The sequence below is a fragment of the Dioscorea cayenensis genome, chromosome 18 (assembly GCF_009730915.1).
Source record: "Dioscorea cayenensis subsp. rotundata cultivar TDr96_F1 chromosome 18, TDr96_F1_v2_PseudoChromosome.rev07_lg8_w22 25.fasta, whole genome shotgun sequence".
Lineage (NCBI taxonomy): Eukaryota > Viridiplantae > Streptophyta > Magnoliopsida > Dioscoreales > Dioscoreaceae > Dioscorea > Dioscorea cayenensis.
The window spans coordinates 6424885-6431789 of NC_052488.1; positions in this window are offsets into that span (position 1 = coordinate 6424885).

A 6905-nucleotide genomic window follows, 5' to 3' on the forward strand; every position below is an offset into this window, starting at 1 on the left:
ATGTTGGAGTGTGGTATTGTACAAACTTTGCTAACTTTTGAATTGAAAGATGATGGAGAACGTGAACCTGAATACAACAAGGAAATTTTATGAAGTCCCAATGAAATGTAAGTTCCATTTTTCCAGCCTACATGTTGTATATTACACTTATTTAATTGCTATTGTAGCTTTTTAGTATTTATCTACATAGATCATTCACCGATGAAAATTAAGCCATTGAATGGATCATTTCAATTTTTTTCTTTGTCCATTTGATCTTGATAGGCTACTAGGTGTTGAACGTCCTTATCTTCAGAAATTGCTTATGCTTAATTGCATGATATAATTTATTTACATCCTAGTGTAATTTCTTATCAAGTGTGACTCTAACTCTGGTATTGGATATTTTTCATTTCTATCTAAAGCATGGGCATTAAATTCCTCTCTGTAAATGTTTTTGCAGCAATACTTTTCAGGAGAACAAGTTAAAAGTTAATCTAGTTTCAAATAAACTCTTACAAATCCAATTGTTGCTATAAGGGTCCTTCAAATGGTAACTGCATGGTAACTCAAGATTAATTGACATTAGTTGATCGCTGCTTGTTGTGATAAAATTTGTCACTACTTTGATGAAGATTTCCCTTGGAGCCACAAAAGGTCTTGCTTGTCCTTATGAAGCAGATATAAAGAAGCTGTACATGAGGTTGCTAGGGAGGAGGGTTGTGAAAAAGCAGCAAACTTTGATTTAAAGCTTTTTGATATTGTCTATAGTGAAGGTAATTACTTGGAGACCTTGATTTGCATTTTTATCATTGAAAATTCTTAGCATGCTTTTAATGAGGTTATTTATCTCTTGTGCATGTTCTGCATTGAACGAAAGTAGTAATCATTCAAAGTTACTGGGAAACATTTGTGATTGAATGTTCTTTCCTTAAGTTGGTGTAGTAATCGCGGTGTAGGAGTTTTGGTGGATTCTATGCATTTGAAGCTTTTTTTTTTTTAAACTATTTTTCAAGTTATTGCAAAGCTTTAGTTATGTAACTAATAAATGGAGCATTTGAAGCGTCATTTTTATTGGGGAATATCAGTTTATGCCAAAATTTTTAGATGTCTTGATATTATGGACTATAAAGTATAAGCCATATTGCTGGGGACCATTTTCTTCTTAAATTAGTGACCATCAATATAATTATATAAAAAAAAGGAAAAGAAATATTTTTATTGTATTCATTTCAAAAGTTTGTGAATTTCAATGATTTCCTTGTTGAATAGCTATTCATTAATTTGGTATATAAGTATAGGTTGATATCAATACTGCAATATTAAATAGTCCTACTTCGTTTAGTTTGCGCCAAAAACAATTAATCAGCTCTTAGTGTCATTTTTATTACTGTTGAAACAATTTGTTCAAGGGAGATTATTAGGCAGCCATTTACTGACCATTTATGATCACTACCTCTTGCAAACAAGAGATCATTTAGATTCTGAAATCCTTTTCTTTTTATTAAAGGCATTAACTAATTGTTCAGGGACCATTAGAGGTGACATGTTGATTTTTGTCACATGGATTTAGCTTTTTTTTCCCCCCTAGCATGATGTTGTGGCTGACAAATAATGATGCTTTGCATTAACATTTAGGTTATTATGATTATTCCCTAATGGTGATGGTAATTCTAGTACAACATTGGGTTGGAAAAAGACGAATGACACACTTGGGTTTGGATAACTTTGGGCACATTATCATGGACAACAGATAATGTGCCCAAAGACGAATGACCACATGCTTGTACCGTTCATTTTAGTAGTTTTAAAAAAATTTAGTTCAAATAGATGCACTGCTCATATATACACCATCTTGATCATCTAAGGATTAATTTGTTTGTTTTTACTTTTGGGCTCTTATTTGCATACTTTTTATGGCCTTAATTGGTACATCTTTTGAAGTTTGTTATAACTTCAATCTGAGTCATATCTGCCTTGTTTAATTTGTATAGTGTCCGGAAGATCAAACCACTTACCACTTGAGGAGCATCACGCAAACGTCTTATAATTAATTAATTATCTATTAAACTAAGTTTATAAAATGCTAGTGCTCATTCGATCAAAATGGATTGATTTCTTCTCCATTTTCTACAGGTGCACATATTTATTAATTTGGTAGAAGTTGAAGGCAAGATATATAGAAAGGTTGCTCCAGTTGCGTGTCATGGATTTATGATATTCAAGTATAGCCTACATAGCTCGCATATGGATTAGGCCTTGTCACCTATAAGGCCTTGTTACACTTATGCAGGAGACCTAGATTTGTTTGTAATGGTGTTCGATTCTCATATTTGACCTTTAAATTAGCTTGTAAATTATCATATGAACTTTCAATAGAAGGCCTATCAATCATCATTTGTTTTTCTGACCATGGGGTGATATGAAAATTGTCCTAGATGATGAATTATACTCATTAGATAGTGGTTCATCTTGATTTTCCTGGTCCTGATTGATGGCCCTTATAAAGCTTCATTGTTGTTGTTAATGCTGCTGCTTGTTTGTTCTTTTTTTTCGTGTGTGTATGTGTGTGTTAAATCATGTTGGCTCATCTTCTGTAACATTATCTCATCATCTTCTGCAATGTCAAAGTTTTCTTCTTTCGACATCTATTCTCCACATACACTCAAAAGTGGTTGTCTTCGTTATATGGCTTGTTTTCTATTGTGAAGCTATACTACTCGACGTTATGTTCTCAACTATTACATTCTCTCCATTCCATTGGTAATAATTTCCTTTTCTAGTGTTGTTATCTAATATACATATAAGACTTTATTTTCACTAGTTGGTTGAGTTCATGTTAGCATTTTCCACCAAAAAGATGCTAGGATTTGTTACTGACAAAACTGCTGTGTCAACTGAGATCTCAAATACAAAGTGAAAGTGTGAGCATGAAATGCAAACACTCACTCACACGAAGAGAAGCTGGAGAGCTTGAAGATGATAAGCAAATTACTCTAATGCATTCGGTTCAGATTTCTTAATATATAAAAGCATACAACATGATAACATGATGGCCACTACTACAAACCCATGTGGTAAAAAACAAAAACAAGACAAACTTACACAAGTAAACATAAAAGAAACAAGTAACCACGAAAACTTAAAGTAAATCTAGATAACTAGTTGAACTATTGAAGTGCATGCCATGCACTACCTATAGTGCAACTAACATGGTCTTCATGTGGTTTTCCAGGGCATTCACTTCAACAAAAACATCCTACCTAATATTCATAAAGATATGAACTAGATAAGGATTTAGCTTCTTCCATCATGAAGTACTATTTGATGAATCAGTATCAGTAGTTCCAAACTTCTCAATCTTACATTCTTTTATAAATCAATTCAAGGTGCCTTGTTGAAGCATTTTTCTTGGATAAATCTCCCTGAATGATGCATTGGAGCACACCGCAAGACTAAAATTACACTTCCCTAATTGAGATTAATTAAGTCATGGAAATCCAAAAGCACACCAATCCCAAACCTAAGGTCTATCGATGACTAGTCCCCTACGAGGTCCCGATGGAAAGAATGCTTTTGATGCCTCACACCACATATGACTGCTTGGAGTTCTAAGGATTCTAAATGATAAACCCTATTCCTAAATGTAAATCAAACCCTTTGGTTCAGGCGAAAGATCCCTAATCCCATCTGAGGTCCAGGCGAAAGATCCCTAATCCCATCCGAGGTCCAGGCGAAGAGAATGCTTTTGACGATTCACACCACATACGACTGCTAAGAGCTTTTGGAACATAGAGGTTGAATAAATCAAACCGGAGAGGGAAGGTGACACTTCGCTACCTCTCAACTCACCCTCTTAATCCTCTTCAAGTTTGGTAAATCTAATCCTAGCAGTGATGATCACTCCTCACTAAGATATTAAGTGTAGCTCTCAACCCTAGTGTCACTATAAGGAAAAACAATCATAAAGCATACAAGATTAAAAATCAAATAAATACTCAATTAAAGGAAATGCAATAAAAGTCAATAAAATAACAAATCTTAGGGTTTACATGTCCAAGTACCCACTATGGTTTAGCTCTCCATGGAGCAATACAATATGCAATCAATTAATGAATGAAAACACATGAAAACCACAAAGAAAACCCCCTTTAGATCTGTGCTGATGGTCTTCAAGGGATACTTCATCTTCCATAAGAGTTCCTCCGATGAAGCTAGGGCACACTCCTCCGAATCGATGTCATTGGTGGCTCCCACAATGGCTATAAAGATGAAGGAATCCATGAAAACTCTTGAAAAAGTGCTTCCTTGAGTGCAAAGACATCATCTCCAAAACCCTAGCTAACTTCACCCCAAAATATGTGGAAAAAGATCTGATAACCCTTAGTTGAGAGGCCTTTTATATTTGAAAACCTGGGTTCCACACGGCCTTGCAACGGCCATGTGGAGGACGTGTGAAGTTCTGTTGGACTGCTATAGTAAGTTAGCTACAGTATTTACTACAGTACTTAACTACATTGTTTAACTACATCACTCAGCTATAATACTTGGCAAATCTTGTGGGAGGCGATATGGCCATGTGGAAGAGTGTGTGGAATTCTGTCAAAGCAAATGGCTAAGATAACTCCTGAAAATTGTCACCAAGCTAGTACATACACATGATTGCCTCTGTGCCTTCCTGACATGTCAATTGGCTTCTAAAATCTCAGTATATATGCACTTGTAGATGATCCAACTTGAGTGTTCATCCATGAAGCTTACGAAATCATCTTAGAAATATCTCCACAATCCTTTCTTTGCTTCTTTCTCAGCAATTCCCTTCATATACCCTAATTACACAAAAGAACACAAAACACATGCTATTAATGGAAATATCTGAATATAATTGATAAGTGATAGAGTAGATATATTTTTCTATATGTTTTACTTGAATTGAGAATCATTTTTAACATGGTTTATGTCTCATATAGTGTATTTGGTGTTCTTTTGTGCAATTAGGTTGTAAATGCCTTGAAGAAAGAAAAAAAAAAAGCAAAGATAAGTTATAAAGACATATTTTGGGAGTTTTTGTGCAACATAAGGATCAAGACACAAGAGGAGCTCATGTACATGGAGGCGTGTGCCAACCTCCAAGAGAATTCAAACTAATTTGTGAGTTGAAAGGGTATAAAGGTAGTCACACCCCAATGTCCCCACTTGTGTGAAGAATGTAAGAGTTTCCAAATGATGATTCGACGATGAGAAGTCTTATAACCTACAATGTGAACGTGTGTCCGACCATGTGACCTTAAGAGAAGAGTGTGTGAGTGACACGTCCGAATATGCGTGTAAACCGCAAGTGCACGGGTGTCGAAGTAATAATTACCCCGGTGAGTGGGTAGTCGAATCCACAGGGAACAGGGCTACTAGTACTAACTTCTTCTCTGCTTTCTAACCTAATGATAAATGGAAAGGTGTGGTGATCTAATGTGCGAAGAAATGAATACCGGAGACAAATATGCAAGGGTAAAATGGATGGAGATCTCAATCAGTAAAAGTGGGGTATTCGGGCAATGCTCCCCCTAGGATTCCGGTATTAGGTACCGAATAAGCAAAGTGTTTCTATGATGAGAAAGTTAAGTCGTGGAAATCCAAATATAATCGGATCCGGCCTCCCGATCACCGATACTAGTCCCCTACGAGGTCCCGGTGGAGAAATCGCTCAATCTCAACACCTCACACCACATATGACTGCAAAGCACTCTAGGGATTGCAAGAGTTGTATCCAATTCCTAAAGATTAATCCAACCCTAATTCCCGGTGAAGGATCCTAACCCCCTACAAGGTCCCGGCGGAGAAATCTCTCAATCTCACGCCTCACACCAAATATGGTTGCATAGAGCTTAAGGAACGGAGATAGAATACACTCAATCGGAAGGGAGAGGGGACACTCCACTATCTCATGACTCACCCTCTTAACCCTCTTTAACCTTGAAGTTCTAACTCTAATGGAGACCTCTCTCACATCAAAGTAACAAATCATGCAAATCCAATCAACCACAAGGATTAATTAAGCAAGCAAGCAATGAGAGTACAACATTAAAACTTAATCAAACTCGGATTAAATAGAAACACTAAGCAAATCCACAAATGATGAGAATCCTAGGGTTCACAAGCCCAAATACCCTCTAGGGTTTTAGCTCTCCATGGAGCAACATACAAAACACACCATCAATGAATGAAAGTACATTAAAAACCATAGAAATAAACCCCTTATATATGAACCGATGGCCTTGATGGAGAGCTTCGACGCCTTGAAGGACCCACTCCGAGCTAGGTTCACCGGTGGCTTCCTTGATGCTATGACGGAGGAGGAATCGATCAAAGTTGGTGACGAAGCGCCTCCAAAAGCCGCAAAGACCTCCTCTCCAAACCCCTAGCCGTCTCACCCCTCAAGAGCCGCACAAAAGATGAGAAAGAATAGGACAAAATGGCTATTTATAGGCCTTAGATCGCGTCTGTCATGTGCCCTCACGCCGCCCTGTGGATTTTTCCACGCCGCCGCGGGTCGCAGAAATTTCCACGCGGCCGCGTGAATAGCAATTTTGCTACAAAGATCGATACATGTGAAATTGCTACAGTACTTTTCACAAAACGCGATCCGAACACTCTTCTCTTAAGGCCACATGTCCGGGCACACGTCCATGTGGTAGGCTATAAAACTTTTCTTCATCGACGTATCTTTGAGAGGTCTTGCAATCTTCACAAAGAGAAGGAATTTGAAGATGTGGCTGCCTTTGTGCCCTTCCAAATAGTGAATTGACTTGAATCTTCTTGGAAGTTGGCACACATCTCCACGCTTATGAACCGCTCTCGTGTCTTGATCCTTGAATTGAACAAGAACTCCCAACATTGTGTCTTTTATAGCCTATCTTTGCTTCCTTTTT